The sequence below is a fragment of the Belonocnema kinseyi genome, chromosome 6, assembly GCF_010883055.1.
Source record: "Belonocnema kinseyi isolate 2016_QV_RU_SX_M_011 chromosome 6, B_treatae_v1, whole genome shotgun sequence".
Lineage (NCBI taxonomy): Eukaryota > Metazoa > Arthropoda > Insecta > Hymenoptera > Cynipidae > Belonocnema > Belonocnema kinseyi.
The window spans coordinates 149,301,335-149,319,741 of NC_046662.1; the positions used below are offsets into that span (position 1 = coordinate 149,301,335).

General features: G+C 33.3%; 1 protein-coding gene and 1 non-coding gene across 2 annotated transcripts in view; both read left to right on the forward strand.

The window, feature by feature from the left end:
- The window catches only part of LOC117174306 (REST corepressor 3), a 139,104-nt gene that overhangs the window by 32,887 nt on the left and 87,810 nt on the right, over positions 1 to 18,407 (forward strand). The gene's annotated exons all lie outside the window — the stretch shown is intronic.
- Positions 1,379 to 1,451, forward strand: Trnat-ugu. The gene has a single exon. It is a non-coding gene; the product is annotated as a tRNA-Thr (tRNA).

Below are 18,407 nucleotides of genomic sequence, written 5' to 3' on the forward strand. Positions count from 1 at the left end.
TAAGTTTGTTAAATATTTTATTTTTTTAAATAAATTTATTTTTGAAAAATTTAACTTATTAAACAATTTTTTTATATTTTATTTTTAAAATATCTGATTTAGAAATTTCATTTATTATCATTGATTAAATAATAATTAATTAACTACGGGAATACTAACAATTGATGATAAAAGTATTCTAACTATAATTCAAATAAATTTGTTTGAAATTTAATTTTTAATTTTATGGTCCAAATATCTATAACATTTATTTCAACAATTATTTTGTTCAAAATTTGTAATTAAAAAAAGATTTGATTTTCCTAATTGAATCCTTGAACCAATTCCAGTTTTTAAACAATTTTTTCAATATTTCATTTCTTATACCTCTTTGATTCTTCATCAATTTTATTGTTTAACCATTTTATGTTTTATTTGAATTTATTTTTTCAACAATTTTCTTTTTCATTAATTACTTTTTTTTATCAATTGTATCATTTTCTTAAATTCTATTATTTGTTTAAATAATATTTTTGAAACTATTTCTTTTTTCCTGAAATTTAATTTTTCAAACAATTCATTAATTTTTTCAATATTTTAGTAATTAATATATTATAGATTAATATAATTTATTATCATTGCTTATATAATAATTAATTAAGAGAATAATAATACTTTATGATAAAAGTATTCTAATAAAAATTTTTATAAATCTGAATTTATGAAAAAAAATAATGCCTTAGTCAACAATAATTCCAACTAGTGACTGTTTATCAAAATTCGAAAAAATATTGTATGTGGTGCCATCCAGTAAAGTTTCGTTTCCAAAAGATTCATCAGAAACGACACATTCTGACTCACTAAAAGATCGATCTCTTGAGAAACAGCAAAGGGGTTTTACTCTTAGGATTCAGCTCCCTAGAAGATTCAAATCCTATAGAGAGTCAGTAAGTTCGATCTTTCCAGTCTTTCGATCTTCTACTGATTCCATACATACCGGAGTGGGGGCAGAGATCGTTCAGTGAAGAATTACTCTTCTCGGGATTCGTTCCAGGCACCAACGTGCTTGCTTGAATCTTTTCCCCAATTGTTTGCGGAGGGATGACTCCGGCCATGAGGGATTGGGTGACGCCTCTTTCAAGCTACAGTTCTCCCACAGAATATATCTCCTAAAGGGCGCGTTTACAGCATCACTTTCGGCTCACTCGGGATTCTTTCTCAGTCCCTGGTATCAGGCTTCTAAAATAATATTCTATCTGATTAACCAGTCCTACCGAAACTGTTTCTATAACTCTGTTTCAAACTTGAATTTAACAACTGGCCTTAAAATAATAACATCTATGAAAAATAATTTCGATCGAAATTAAGCAAATACAAGTTCTAAAATTTTCACTGTTGTGCTGCGGTGGCGCAATTGGTAGCGCCCCTCACATGTAATGAGGAGGTTGTTGGTTCAAACCCAGTCCGTAGTGAATTATTTAAAACTTATTTTTCTCGCGTTTTCAATTAATTTAGCGTAATAAAAATTGATTATGATATTGTAGTTCTTCTACTTATCAACCGTACAATACAGAGACCTTTGTCGTACAAAGATAAAAAACCACTGGTGTCAGGCCTCTAAAATAATATTCTATCTTATTAACCAGTCTAACCGTAAAATTTTTAAATAAAAAATAGTCACAAGCGCCACCTTTACAATACCCCATATTATGTTTCCAACCTCAACAATAATATTCAATAACCCCCAAAAACAACCCCTAATTTATTTAGCATACTCTTCCGCCATATTGGATCCGACATTTTGTTTTCTTAATTTTGTACATCGGATTCGTAATCAGCGACCCCAAAAACCCCCGTGTAAGAATGTGGCCCATTTTACACATTTGGTCAGCCTTTCGCGATTTAGTCCCACTGTGTAAAACTAATGTGTAAAATAACTTAACGTGTGCACACGTTGTTAGACATGATCTCGTTGTTAAATACTAAGTTATTTGAACAATTATGAGCATCCAAAATCATCTCCTAGTACTTTTAACGAAACAATTCTAAAGTTTGCCTGTGTAAAACAACCATAAAATGTTTAAATTGAAAAGTGACACATAGTTTACCTTTATAAAACTTCAGTTTATGTTTTCAATCTAATAATAATATTCAATTATTCTTAAAGTCCACCCGCACTACTTTTAACTGAACAAATTCCAAGTGACGTCGCGCAAAGCAGCTATTAAAATAAACATTGTTTAAATAGTTACAAAATTCAATTTCAGAAACTTGAAACACTTTAAATTCGTTTGTTAACGTTTGTTTCCTTTTGTTATTACTTAAAAATTGATCAAAACGAACAGCATTTTTTAATATAATTTGATTGAATTTGTATTTTATTCATGATTTAATCTGTTTCAACCTAGTGATTTAACTGAGAGCGGAATTGCAGAGTAAAGAAAACAATTACAAAATAATTATGTAGAAATTATTTTCCTTTAAATTAATTAAATTTTGTAATTAACTCAAATATAACACAGGCCTACAAAATCAGGTCGACCCTCTGATCCAGAAAGCAGAATATACTTTTCCGAAGGTTTTTGGCATGCTGAATCCGAATCTGAGGTCCAAATTTCTCAATTGGTTCTGGTTTCCGAGAGATCCTAACCTAAAAGCGCAAAAACAGCGATTTTTCCCATAAACAGAGATAAACTCACAAACATAAAAATTTCAAAATGTGATTTCTCAGCAAAAACAAAAGATACTTGAGCAAATTCAACGGCATTCGAAATGGCGAGACTTATGCTTCAAAATGGCGTTTATGTTTTTTTTAGTGAATGAAATAATTCGATACTAAATATCCTTAAATATAGGCAAAAATCGCTGGTTTTGCACACTTAGGTTAGGATATCTCGGAAACTAGAGCCAATTGAGAAATTTTGACCTCAGATTCGGATTTAGCAGGCTAAAAACCTTCGGAAAAGTATTTTCTGGTTTCCGGGTAAAAATCTTGTCGGCCTGTGTAATTAACCCTTAAGGAAAAGTAACGTCGGATTAAGGGGAAGGTACATCTTTCATTTTTGTTGTAACGTGGTTGATTATTAAGAGTGACCACTCGTTATTGCATCCTAAAAATTTCCTTTAGTTATGCTTGTTCTGGTCTCGGATTTGATGTTGTTCATGAGAGAATACATAAGGACAGTGCCATCTAAACAGGGTGCCCATCGACCTTGAAAACCTGAAATTCTCCTTGAAATTTGTTTAACTTTGGAAACTTAAAAATCTCCTTGAATTTTTTACGAGAACCTTGATTTTTTTTCTTTTTTTTTAACGGTTATTTTATTGAAATGTGAAAAGTAATTTAAATATTTTATTTATTACAGAATAAATACGGAAATTTCTAGGAATTTTTTGGAGACTGACTTTTTTTTTAATTAAGAACTTTTTGTAAATAAAATATCTGACTGGAACTAACAAATATATCAGAAGACCATAAACTAAGTTTATGTAATTTGTTTGAGTAGTAATTTCGCTAAAAAGTATTTTCAATGAAACTAAAACTGGGACCATTTTTTGACATACTTTCTTTGTAAACGTGAAATTTTTTGAGCCTCAGAACTTTTATATATTTAAAATATTTGCGAGATGTAAAAAAACATTAAACATCTTTTTTAAACAATTTCATTATTTATTGACAAACAAATAAATAAAATCATTTTTAACACGGCTGAGCAAAAATAAAACTTCGTTTGCATCTTGCACTTTTTTCGTACGACGAGCCGTTTGAAATGTACAGCTTTATAAACAAATGATATTTTAACAAAATTACCATATTTGCACAGTTCTACCTCAGCATCTATAATTCAGAAAAATTTTCAACTTGTACACTGTCTATATCAAGGATAGTTCTCTTAAAAAGAAAAAGAAATCTTCCGATCAAATAAAAGCTTCTCTCCTTAAATTGTTGTTAAAAAGTTGTTGTTTTTAAGAGGAAACTGTTTCGACTCTTTATATAGACAATCATCCAGATGAACCAGTGTCATAATGTTGCTTCAAATTGTTGCGGAAGCTTTATCTAGAATTATTAACATAATTTGTTGTTCAACATTTCTTTTGCTAAATTGTTATAACAATTGATATAAATAATGACCCTCAATTACAGAATTGACTTATTTTTTATTTATTAATCCTTGACACATGATTAAACTTTTTACTATCTTAAAATTTTCTCGCACGACGAAACATTTTTTATTTATGGCCTTATAAACAATGTATTTTTTTATAAAAACACCCTCCCCTAAACGCCAACATTTTCAAGTTATTAGCGATTACCTATTTTATATCGTTAATTTTACGATAAAGTATGTAATTATCTTGGGAGAGTGAATATTTTTATTTTGTGCCATGGATTAATAACAAATTAAGAAAAAATGATTTTCTTAATTGAAAGTTATGTTTATACAAGATACATTGTTTATAAGGCCATAAGATAATAAAGCCATAATGGCTCTTCATACGAGAAAATATCAAGGGAGTGAAAAGTTTAATCATATGTCAAGGTTTAATGAAAAAAATATAAGTCAATTCTGGTAATTGAGGTCATTACTTATATCAATTGTTATAAACAATTTAGCAAAATAAATTATGAAAAAAAAATTATGTTAATAATGCTAGATAAAGCTTTCGCAACAATTTCAAACAACATTATGACACAGGTTGATCTAGATTATTGTTCATTAATACATGAAGATACTAAATGGTTTCCTTTTAAAAATAACAAATATTTAACAACAATTTAAGGAGAGAATTTTTTATTCGATCGGAAGATTTCTTTTTCCTTTTAAGAGATCTATCCTTGATATAGACAGTGTACAAGTTTTAAAATTTTCTGAATTATATATTCTGAGGTTACACTGTGCAAATATGGCAATTTTGTTAAAAAATCATTTGTTTATAACGCTGTATAGTGCAAACGGTCTTTCGTACGAAAAAAGTGCAAAATGCAACAAAGTTTTATTTTTTCTCAACCATGTAAAAATGATTTTATAACTTTTTTTTGTCTATAAATAATGAAATTGTTTCAAAACATTGTTTAAGAAAAAATTGACCCATATTTCGAAATCCTAAACAAGATATTCGTAATCAGGGGCTGGATTATATATAAACTTAATTTAATGCCGGCTCTAACAATTCTCGAAGTTTTAAGCCGATATTTTACATATAACAATGTTCTTATGTTCATCTCTAACATCACTCCCTCTTATAGCCCTGCATTCCTCGCTTTGACTCACGCGCATATCTACTTTCTCGCTTTGCCTCTCATTGCCAAACTACCTCCGTGGCTAATACGTAATATTTATATACTATTTACAATATTTACAATTTTCTTACACCTACTTCCTCTCCTAATTACAATGTTTCCTTCTCCATTCCTCTTCAACCTTCTTTCTCTTCTCCATATTATCCAAAACCACCTTCGTCAATGCTACGGCCCTTTGGTTTTCTCTTTCATTCGCTAATACATCCGTGCTTATCCCACTCCTTTCTACCTCTTCACGATCTTCCAACCAGTGTTCCACTTTTGCACCTTCCTTCCTCAAAATACACACATCCTCTTCTCCCTACAAAGTCAGAACCTGTCAAAATCTTTTATGCACCCGCATCTCATCCTCGTTATAAGCGCCTGACTTCCTTTCTCACACAAATATTGCGCTCTCTCACTTGGAATAATCCCCGCATAGTTTCTCCTAATCATTGACTCTTATTTTCTCCTCCCCTGCTGCCTTCTCTCTCTGCATGTCGATCTTCTTAACCATCTCATATACCTTCCTTCTTTCCTCGTGCATCCTTTTCACTTTCACCATCCGCAGTCAATTCGTTCTAAAATACCTTTTCCTTTCAACCTCCATCCTACCACCATGAACACTCCTTAACCAGCTTACTTCGCCCCTCTTCCAAAAATTTCTCCTTATATTTACACATTCGACTTCCCGTTATAATCCCTAAACTTTTTCTCCTTGTCTCCCTCCTGACAATTTAACCTCCTTCCATCGTCATATCTCGAGTCCATAAAATAATACACTCATCGTTAGCGACTTGAACAATTTCATTCTCTTTCTAAAGTCATCTGCGAACAACTTCTTTCCCAGACCCGACACCAGCCTCATCACTAGATTTGCCCTTCTCACCCTTTCTTTTTTATGACCATCCGCGCCCCAATTTCTCCGAAACAGAATACCCAGTAACGCAAACTATCACCTCATGCACCGTCTTTCCCTTCCACTCCCCTCCCTTATCCCTTCCACTTCCTTTCCAGAAGATCGCAACCTTAGACTTTTCCATATTTAGCTCTAACCTATTCTTATCCAGGTATCTTCTAAATCTCATCATCTCCGTTAAGGCTTTATCAGTCTTTGCTAGCAGAACTATGTCATCTGCATACGCGAGTGACTATACCCTAACTCACTCTACCTACTATTAAAATCGCAAAAGCAGGGTGGCCACATGTCTAGGAAGTCAGGGTAATGTCTGGAAAATGAAGTAGCTCTCCGGGAAAATAGAACTTGATATGTTTTTTTTATAATATTTTCAAATTACTTCCTTATTAAATATAAATATTTTCCCAATGTACATTCTTTGAAAATAGAATACGATTATTAGTTTTTTATTTGTAGTTATTTATTTATTGAAAGTTTGGATACATGTCCCAGTGGCGTAGTCAAGGGGGGAACTTGGGGGCTCAAGCCCCCCCCCCCCGAAACTAAGTTTTTACATTATTCAACTCCGCCCCCCCCCTCTTTGTCTATACATAAACCCAAAGCCACCTCCGAAAAAAAATCGAAGCCCTTTCCGAAAAAAAATCCTGGCTACGCCGCACAGTGGCCGATTTTGGATTCAAGTGTTCATAACTTATGTGTAGTGTCAATTTTGATCCGATTTGAACCGCTCTTTCTTTAAATACTTGTCAATACTTGTAGTTTTGAAAAACACTGCGAAAAATAGGTTTCGATTTGTCAAAACGCTGCCTAAACTAAAAAACCACCGGAAATCATCATAGCCAGTGACCTAAAAATGCCCTTTCTGAGCGCCGGTTACAGGTGGCATCAAAATGACAATGAAATTGTAAAATAAGTCAAAAAATAGAGTATCCCTATTTTTTGTTTCGCCATTTTGACTTATTTTCAAAAAATTGTTCAACCAACATATAGCGAAATAATTTTTTTGTTCAAAAAACTAATAATATCATTCGATTCTACGGGAAAAATCGCGAAGAAAATTTATATGACGTTCTTTGTCATAGCTCATTATGTTGGTGTAAAATAGTTATAAACAATTTCGTCGTACATTTTATTATGTATCACGCAATTATTTATAACGATTTTATAGTGTCAAATGACAGAAAAACGTGAATAACAATTTTATCATGATTTTCCCCGTGGAATCAATGGCTGCCATTTGTTTCTTCGAAAAAAAAATGTTAGCGTTTTTTATTATTTATTTAAATAATGTTGTTTAAATAATGAAAAAAGTAACAGATAAAATTCAAAGCTATGATGTTTTCAGGGCTAAATTACATTGATAAAGTTTTCGTAGACTTGGGCGACATGAAATCGTGGCCGGATATGATTCCTCTGTTTGCCCTTGTATTACGAAATTGTTTATAACGATTTTACACTGATATAATGAGCTCTAACAAAAAAACGTCATATACATTTTCGTCGTGATTTTTCCCGTAGAATCGAATGGTAATACTAGTTTAAAAAAAAATTCATTTCGCTATATGTTGTTTAAATAATTGTTTGAAAATAAGTCAAAATAGCAAAACAAAAAATAGGGGTACTCTTTTTATTTACTTATTTTACAATTTCATTGTCATTTTGATGCCATCTATAACCGGCGCTCAGTACAGGCATTTTAGGTCACAGGCTATGATGATTTCCGGGGTTTTTTTAGTTTAGGCAGCGTTTTGACAAATCGAACCTATTTTTCGCAGTGTTTTTCAAAACGACAAGTATTTACAAGCATTTAAAAAAAAGAGCGGTTCAAATCTGATCAAAATTGACACTACACATAAGTTATCAACACTTGAATCCAACATCGGCCACTGTGCGCCGCTGACATGTCCTTTAGTTAATTATTCAGGTCAGACAAATCAGCGGCGCCACTAACGAAAATCAAAATTTCATATGTGACCGTCCACGAAGAAAGGGGCCTTGGGGTTAGCAAGCAAATTTTTCAGTAGAAGCGATTGAAGAGACGGTCGAAGTGAAGCACTCAGAGAGTGGGGGACAAGCTCCGGAAATCCAGCCCCTCCACTTACGATTGCAACTTCTCGCTATGTGTTCAGCGAGTCAGACGAGCTCTTGAGTCACACAGACACATAACAAAAAGATGCGTAGAAAGTGGTGGGGCTGGATTTCTCGGGTCGACCGCATGGTTCGAAATAGGCGATTTACGCCTCACTTTGCAGCTTGATAACAATTCCAATTTTGCACATAGAAATTTTATTCTTTTTTAATATGAAAGAGCGATTCAAAAACTATCGATAGCATAACAAAAATGAAAATCAATTTTTTAACCCTAAGGTCCCTTTATTCGTGGACGGTTACATATATTGCATTGTGCTATTTTTTACAAAAAAAAAAGTTTTTTGCTGTGTTATTTATTAAGAAAACAGGGCTATGTGCTATGAATCGCTTTTGTAAAATTAACCATTGTTTTAAAAAAATCCCCTGTAATAAAAAAAGGCATAAAAAAAATATTTAAAAAATGACTAGACTTGATTGTTCTGCCTTTTAATGTGATATGAAAGACTTTTGTAAACTCAACCCTTATTTTAAAAAACAACCACCTTTGCTGCAAAAATGTATTTGGAAAAAGAAACTATCTAGATGGAAAATATTTCGAAAAGATTAACACGGTAATTTCAAAGAATAACTAAGGAGGAAAGTTATTCTTTATCCATAATTGTTACAAAAACAACCCCGGTATTTTTTATCTGAATACAAACCTGCGGACTGATTCCAAAAATTAAATACATCAACTGTTGGGATTTTTGTGCTTTTTCTTTATTTTCCAATGTCATATCAATCGCTTTTGTAAAATTAACTTTTATATAAAAAAGCAACACCCTGTAATGAAAACACATATTGAAAAAAGCGATACCTGCATAGATGGAACTTAAAATTGATACAATTTTTGGCATCAGGCTGGAATTTTGTATTTGGATACAAATATGGGGGTTGTTTTTATGACGGTTAGGGGGGAAGAATAATTTTGCTCCTCAGTTTTGATTTAAAAATACCGTGTTGATATTTTATAAGTATTTGCCATGTAGATAGTTTCTTTTTTTAAATACGTTTTTGCAGCACAGGGGTTTACTTTTTAAAAGAAGGGTTGATTTTACAAAAGTATTTAATATCACATTGGAAAGCAAAAAAATCTAACTTAGTCATTTTTCAAAATTTAATTATTTTTGTAGAGGGCGCCGCTGAGTTAACGGCAATTTAGCGCTGCCCTGTTTTCTCAAAAACTATTAGATAAAACCAAAATTTCTTTGGGTAAGAAAAAGCAAAAAAAATGCATTATATGATATTTTGTTTTTCTTTAGTGGCGCTGCTGAGTTGTCGGACCTTAATTAATCCATATTCTCGATTAGAACTCCCGAACAGACCTCTCCTCCATCGCTTTCCAGAACCTCGCCCTATCCACCGAATGAAACGCGCCTTTGAGATCCACAAAAAACGCGTACACGCTTAACCTCTTCTTCGCTAATTCTCTATCCACCAAGTTTTGCAGAACGTAGATGTTGCTGACTATGCTTCTACCCGCTCTGAAGCCCGTCTGCGTCTCCAGCAATATTCCTTTACCCCTCAACATCTTTTCGCAGGCTCTCCGCCAACACCACCGCGTATATTTTATACGCAGTATTTATTACCATAATCACTCTAATTTTCCTGCCTATCGTTATCTTCTTTCTTATACAGTGACACTATGAAGCCTTGTCTCCATCCCGTCCAGCCCTGCTGCCTTCAACCTTATTAAGTTTCCATAAAATCCTGTCACCACCTGTCAGCGAACACGTTCCTACTACCGCTACTAACATGCAAGTCCAGACAGTTAATCTAATATTTAGAAAAGGAAATGATTATCTGTTGAATAACTTCTTTGTATGTCTGGTTATGAAACTGCGCAATGAGTTGTGTACTATACGCAAAAGTGCGTGCTTGTCACTTAAAGTGTAAGGTCGACGGTCTAAAACTGTTAACTTACATTTCAGAAATTTTACACGACGAAGGAAAGTCGTTCCGCTGGTCTGTGCTGTAGATGCCAAAACATAATTGTCAAAAATCCATTTAAAAAAAATTAAAATGACTTTTGCCGTTGCGTTTGCGGATATTAACTGCATATACAAAATGTGCTAGAAAAATTTTTTTTTCGTAAGTAGTTCTCTTATGAATACACAGTTAGAAAATTGTAAGTTTTTTCTTGAAATTTTAATTTGTATTCGTCTTAGTATTTATTTGAGTAATTTTTGTATTATTTTGAGTTAGCACATGTATGGTGTAATTTTTCGTAATTAATTTTTTTCCTAATTTTGTTATTCTTTTTGTATTTTTATTTTCGAGTTATCATTAAGGGAATGTGATACTGCTTCATGTGGTCAATCGGGTATAGCTCCCCCGGCTTTAAAAAAAAATGCAAAATGCATGTGCATTCTTTTGAGGTTAGGGTCGTTTTTCAGCTGTCTGTCATTCCGATAATTTGGAAATTATTTATGAAATGAACTTTTTTTGATTGCCTACAAACAAGGCTAGTTCCTTCACATTAGTTCTTTCTTTATTCATTATGTGTCCCCTAAGGGTTTACATGACTTCCATTCCATACAATCTTTCCGCTTATATCTATATTTTTTTCAATCTTATCCTTTCTATATATACAATTATTAACAACTATTTACATAAGTCTTATATCTAGTTTCTTATTTCTATTTCCTGCGACAGCGCAATTTAGGACTTATTAGCAAACGAGTGAGCGAGCGAACGAAAGCGAGACTGCAAGCGACAGAGAGAGCATGAGAACGCAAACGCATCTTCGTCTACTTGACTTTCACCTCACCATTACTTGCAATCTTTATCTTCTAATCTAAGCGACTTCCGTTTCATTTTTCTTTCACTTTTTTATACCTCCATTTGCCTTTTTTTCACATGCATTCTTTCATTCTCTCTCATTCGTTCCTCTAACACCCTCCAACTGCTTCATCCATTCTTCTCCTAATCCATCCTCCCCAAGAATCTTAACCACATTCTCTTGTCTAACTTCATCTTTGTGCACTCTAATACTATTTTTATTTCCCCTATCAATTTTTCCATCTCCTCGTCCACATTTCCCTCTCCCATTTTGATATTTCTGACCTTTTCTCTAAACTGTTCTTTTCCATCCCTTTTCCTACACTTTTTACATTTGCTCCTCTTTTATTCATATTGCATTTGCTTATTTGTTGTTTATCTGGTTTCTCAACCTTCTCTCTTACTTCATCATCCACCAGCACTTAATCAATTACCGTTCCCCTTTCACCTCCTCAGCGTGTATATTCTCCTTTCTCATCTCCTTCTATATTTCCATTTAAGATATACCATCCCAACTCCTCCAAGCTTTTCAACAACTTTTTTCCCTCCCCATTTAGTACCTTATCTTTGGATTTTCTTCCTCTCTTTTCTCCCCATTCCTTTCCTCCCCTGTCACCTGTTCCCGCATTGAAATCCCCACCTATTATCAGCCTGCTCTCTTCCTTATTTTCTTCAATCATTTCTTTCATCTCCTCTGCTTTCTCCTGCATATCACCGTTCACATAAACCCCCATTACCTTCCACTTCTCTCCTCCCATCATAACCTCTTCTACTATTAATTCTTCTTTTTGTTCTTTCCTGTCTTTTTTATCTTACCCAGTTAAACATTAATTCCTTACTTCCATCACCGTTCTTCTCATTGCTTTCCCCTTTTTATTCTTCCTCTTTGCATTTTGAACTTGCCATTTCTAACCTCTTGGTAACCTTCCCCTTACTCTTTCCAATCCCTTTTCATCTAGCTACGTCTCCATCATTATGACTACATCCCATTGTGTCAAATGTCTCATAAGCTCCCCATCCTTTCTCTCCAATTCTGCTATATTCCAGTAACAAATCTTCCATTCTTCCCTACTTTCGTTTCTTATCTTTTTTTCCAACCTACTATTTCTTATTTTCCTATCTCCTGTTCCTTCCTCTCCTAGTTTCCCCGCACCGCATTTCTTACTATCTGTTCCTTTCTTCATCCCAATCCTACCACACTCCGTCTATCTGTCAGCTCAGTCCTAAAATCCAGGGTGTCTAGCGGATCGGGAAACCGGGAATACCCCTTAAATTTTATTTGACAGTGAAAAAACCGGGAAAACCTCGGGACTTTTATTTTTGACCGGGAGTTTTTTGTATTTTGTCGAAAAATCTACTTTTTCTATCTTATCTTCTTTTTATTCCATTTCTACTTTATCTACAGTCACAAGGTTCCTTCTTATGCTTACCCTATGTACCGATTTTCGCCACCAGTTTGTAAACGTCGCATTGTCGATGCCAGGCTGTTTTCAAAACAAGATTATACCGGCATCTGGCCAAGAGGCTGAGTTTAAACGTTTACGTTTGTTAGAAAATAGATTATTCTAAATTTTTAGTGCAAGTTTTAATGGTAAAATCATTAATTAATGAAATACAGTGCAAAAATATTCTTTTGATTGGTGTAGCAATATTAATAAATAAGGTAAGTTCAGTTTTTTAATTCTGTATCCAAGAGTAATGTATATATTTTCATGTCAAAAAGTTTTACTATTTGTAAAGTATTTGAAGTATATTTACCATCTTAAGTGTATTATTTTGATTTTATCAATCAAAGTTATTGTTGAAGATACTATTTTAAACGTTTTAGATCAACATTACGACTGCAAAACCTAATTTTGCTTTCTCTTTAAAAGTGCTGAATGAAAATTGTAACCACAAAATTCAATAACTTCATTATAAAATATTCATAATGAGACGTTACCCACGTTAAGATGTTAAGTAAAATTTTGAATTCTTGAATTCTGCAAAGGCTATCCCCTAAATTTTTTCCTATTGGTGAAAAATAATACCATCATTCTATTTATTTTCGTGAACAACTTCTTAGAAGTTCCGCTAGGCCGTTCCAGGTTTGAAATTTATTCTCTTAGATTTTCATTTTTTAAATACCAAGTAAAGGCTGAAACATATTTTCACCCCTAAAATGCATTTGTTCTTTATTGGGAAATTTGTTCTTTATTTCAGGGAAATAATGGCTAAAAATATATTTGAAACTCATATAGACAACATCCATTTCCAATCAGGCAGGGCACACCACATTTGAAATCACAGAATCTCTCGGGGACAAAATATGTTGTTTTTTATACGAAATTAGGCGATACGTATTTTTCCGATTTGCAAAAAAAGTGTACGCATATTTCAAAATTTTTCTAAATTTTTTTTTTTAACTTGTACTTTGACAATGAAGATATCTTGTAAGTTTGATACTTGCTAAATCACTTTTGTAGCCAGGAGAATTATTTTTCTTTGCAATCGAGTTTTCTACTTTTTCTTGAAAACAATGATAGATACGAAAAAATGTTAAGATAAAAGTTTGCACGTCTAAAAAAGTTCTATGAAAAATGTCTTGTGTTTTGAAAATTTGAAGAAAATAATATAAAAGATTTTCCGGAAAACCCCACCTTTTTTATTTTTTAAAATATTTTTCTCAAGTTTCCACTAATAAAAAAAAGGCATCTTATTAGCATCATGTGGGTTAAACCAATTTTTCGTATCTATCATTGTTTCCACGAAAAAGTAGAAAATTCAATTGCAAGAATCAAAAAGAAAATGATAAATATTTGAATTAGGGCAAATGTTACAGAGGTTTAAAGAAAAAAGTTTGAACAATTCTGAACTCTGAACAATTTTTAAAAAAGAGAAGAAAATTTATTGCATTATTTATTCACGAACGGAAGAAACTTGGGGGGTAACTTTTGCAAAATTTAAAAGTTTAAATTTTTATTGGGCACCCTATCCTGTTGCAAGGATTTATTTTCCAAATTTATGTATAACTGTTACGAAAAAATGTTAATACTTTTTTCAATGGTTTAGTAGTTTTAAGTGAGTTCAAATTGACAATTTTCGTACGATTTTTCATTTCTATTTTAGTCGTGGATCGGAAAAACATGTAACAAGCATAATTTGAAATTGAAATTCCAAAAGGAAAGCTTAAAAGTCGACCGTTTCCTCACACAAAATTCAACTACAGAAACAACAGCAGAGGTATCTGCTTCTGCTCAGAAAGAAACAAGCTAAGATAAACTCATATTTAATTTTTTAGATAGGATAAAAACTATAGGCAAAATGAATGATAATTTATTTTTATATTTAATTTTAACTGATTGTTTATTTTTAGATCTCAATAATGCTTCAAAGGACTCTGGTAGCATGCTAAAGAATTTTTTGACTACTGATCAAGTCACGAGAGCTGAAATCTTGTGGTGTCTCACTACAATGTCAAAGCATTTTAGTAATCGCGGTGCTGCCGAAGCTGTGACTATGTTCGCCGAGATGTTTCCAGATAGCGAAATAGCCGATAAAATGAAGCTACATAAAGCTAAAATGGGATACACCATTACATATGGTATAGGTCATCAGTTTCAAAAAGATTTACAAGGATTGTTAGCAACATCCGGAAATAAAGTTGTGGACAGCGATGAAATCCTGAATAAAATTTTCCAGGCTCAGCAGATGGATTTATTTGTGCGTTTCTGGAATAGCGTTTTGAATGAAGTCACAACTAGGTACTTTTCTTTGGTATTCCTCGACAGCACGGTTGCTGTTAAATTGAAGGAAGGATTAACGGATGCAATTGGAGACAAGAATCTATGTAAGCTTGTTCAGATTTCTATGGATGGCCCTGCTGTTAACTTACGCATGCTAAATGATTTGAAGAAAGATGTTAGAGAAAAGTATCCTGAGAATCCTATTCTACTAGATCTCGGCAGCTGTGATCTTCATACTGTACACGCTTTATTCAAAACTGGGATGAAGAAAATAGGATGGAAAATTGATCATTTTTTTAGTTGCCTATACCTACTATTTAAAAATATAAAGTTGCGGCGAGGAAATTATACTAAAATCACGAAGTCTGATATATTTCCACTTAAATTTTTTGATATTAGGTGGGTGGAAAATATATTGGTTTCCTTAATAGGGGCTGCGATGTTGTCACCTTTGCGAATCTGGGTTAAGCACGTTGAAGATCAAAGCAAAAAAAGATCCACTCAACAAAGATCATACGAGTTTTCGAACAAAGTCAGAATTCGTAAAAGATCCACTTAGCGAGGCAAAGTTGTCATTCTTCAAATCCGTTGCATCTTTGGTGAACCGTTTCTGATCGAATTCCAATCTGATGCTCCGCTAGCACCGTTTTTGTATCGCGATCTCACGTACATGGTATCCACAATAATGGAACGTTTTGTTAAACCAAAAGTCTTAGAAGAGGTCCTGACAGTTGCACAACTGGACTTATCGAATCCAAAGATTCTGCTGCCAGTTGCTGATATAGACGTGGAATTTGAAACTAAAAGCGCTCTCTTAGCATCTAAAGTTCCAGTAAAACAAATAACAAAATGTAAAACTTATGCTCTTGAATGCTATCTCGCGATGACGAAAAAACTGATGGACAAAAGCCCTCTAAAGTACCCATTGACTAAGTCTATTTCTTGCCTCGATCCTTCTGTGATTTTAGAGAGCCCATCCGTTTCTAATAAGCGTCTCTTGACATGTCTAGATATCTTATGTATTAACATCAAATAGATTTCTGGAACAAAGGCGGATAAAATAAAGTTAGAGTACAAAGAGCTGTGTAACTTGTCTCAAACGATGGATGTTCTAAAAAATGTTGACCGTAAAAACTCTCGATTAGATCACTTTTGGACAGATGCTATTTCTGCATCGGGAAAAAACTATGAGAACTTAACAGAATTTGTAAGAATGATACTCATTCTGTCCCATGGAAATGCTACACTCGAACGAGGATTTTCAATCAATGAAGATATTTTAGTCGAAAATTAGAGAGAGGACATTATGTTAAAATTCCTATTTCTACGTATACGTTGAGTTTAAAAAGTCACAAAAAGACATCTATAAGTTGGTCGGTACAAATAATCAACTGAGTATGAGAAAAAGTACAATGCGATCACTTATTTTGTTTGTCTCTACCAAAAACAAACGAAGTAACTTTATAAAAATCACTCCATTTTATGGAAGCTTGAACGCACTCGACTACAAGAAAAAATGGCGTTCGCAACTGCTTTAATGCATGCGACAGAGCTCTTCTGCGGCGTTGCGGCTTGCACAGCCGCACACGTCAACAAATACAGGCGGGGATTTTCAAAATTACAAAATTCTAAGTTTACAAAAAATTTTTATTCATTGTACTTTCACTTTAATAGATTACTATACTCTTCTGGTCTCTTTGTATTTTTTAGGAAATATTGATTTTAACTTAAAGCTTATGTTTAATTCAGAAATCGTTTCATTATTTCAAGCATATTAAAAATATAATATGTAAAGTAGATGATAAACTTACCTTAATGTTAAAAGAAATATGTTAGTGTATGAACAATATTTAATGGCCAGAAGTTCTTTTTAAGAATGAGAGAAAACACTAAGGAAATCAATGTACTTCAACATTTTCCAACAAAATATAATAAACAAACAATATTCATAAATAATTCATTTACTATTTATGTTTATAGTTTCAGAATTATTTTCATTTATGTAAATAAAATATGACTGCTAGATTCCGTGCGAATAGCTCATTATTTTTCAAACCGTGTGCCCAATTTATTATCCGCACGGCGTGTTTTAAATCAGAATTATCCCAATTTATTTATTTATTCCAAAACAGATGCAGTTTAAAATAACTTTACCGATTGTTGAGGATTTAAATTTATCTCTTATTAAACGATATAAAAACACTAAGCGGGTAACAAGGATTATTTGTATAAGCTCTACGCATGCGTGAACGGCGTCAAAGAGCATGTAAAAGGGACGAAGGACGAGCGGAGTCAGTCGATCGATAGAATCTGAGGCGAACGAACGTTTTGAGCGAAGGCGAGCGATGAGAGCGTTACACGTGCGATCTACTTGCGTTCCGGTCGATTACGGATTCTTTAAAGTCGTACTATTGTTTCTTATTGAAATCCTTTCGGGAAATGTTAACTGATTTTTCAAATAAACTATACTTTCATATTATTATAAAGTGATCTGTTATTATAAATAATAGAGTTCATCCAATCCCATAGACCTTAATTATCTCCAAAATTTTACTTTAACACGATGTAAATAGCAGTTGACACAGTCGATATTTTATCTCTCTACTGTCCCCTATCGATATAACTGGAGTTACATTTTATGCGACCAGACTTGTTTGCTCCAATAGTGCTTACTTTGGGCGTTCTATGGGTATGCCCAATGTAAGTCCAATCAATAAATCAAACACTAAATTGGCTTTATCAATATAAGTTTAAAAGTGTTAAATTCGAAATAATTGGAACAGTTCGAGGATTTCGAGGAGATTGCATTCACTTACTCATATTATTAAAATAACCTGTTAATTAATTTAGAATGCCCACTATGGGCGTTCTATGGGTATACCAAATGAAAGCCTATTCAAGAAATCAAACACTGATCGGCTTTCTGGCTTAAGGCGATCTCAGGGTACCGCAGCCTGCTTGATCCCTCGGCGGCCCTTTTCTATTGTTCAGCGCTGGACTCGGTCTCGAAGCTAGACGGTTCTCAACCGACGGCTTCTGCATTATGTTACAGGGGACATTTAAACGGAATATAGTGTATGAAGTCCTACCATGCAGGTCGAGTTAAAGGCGCGCAAGGAGGAAGAAATGCACTTTATTCTTTTTAAAATGTGCAGTGCCTTCAATTTTGGTCCGATTTTGAATTTTTCTGTTTCAAATTAAAGTACATTAAATTCCAAAGAGCTTTCCGCTCCAAAGTTTTGTTTCTCCTATTTTTTCAATAATAATTTTGTCACTTAAAGTATGGAGAAACTTACATTGTGTGCATAACAATTTTTTACGCTTTAATAACTGATTACAACACTAATTGAAAAATTGATAATAATCATTGTTGTAAACAATTCTGGTAGCCGCTCTGGCGATTGAGGGAAATTGGACTTATCAGGAAAAAAATAATAGTAAAATTAACGCAATTGACATGGGATTCTTGCGCATAATAAGCGGGAAAACGCTAATGGACAAAGTAAGTAACGAGATAATTCTAAAAGAATGTGGTGCAGAAGAGACGCTAGTAGATACATGGGAAAGAAATCGGTTAAGATGGTTCGGACAT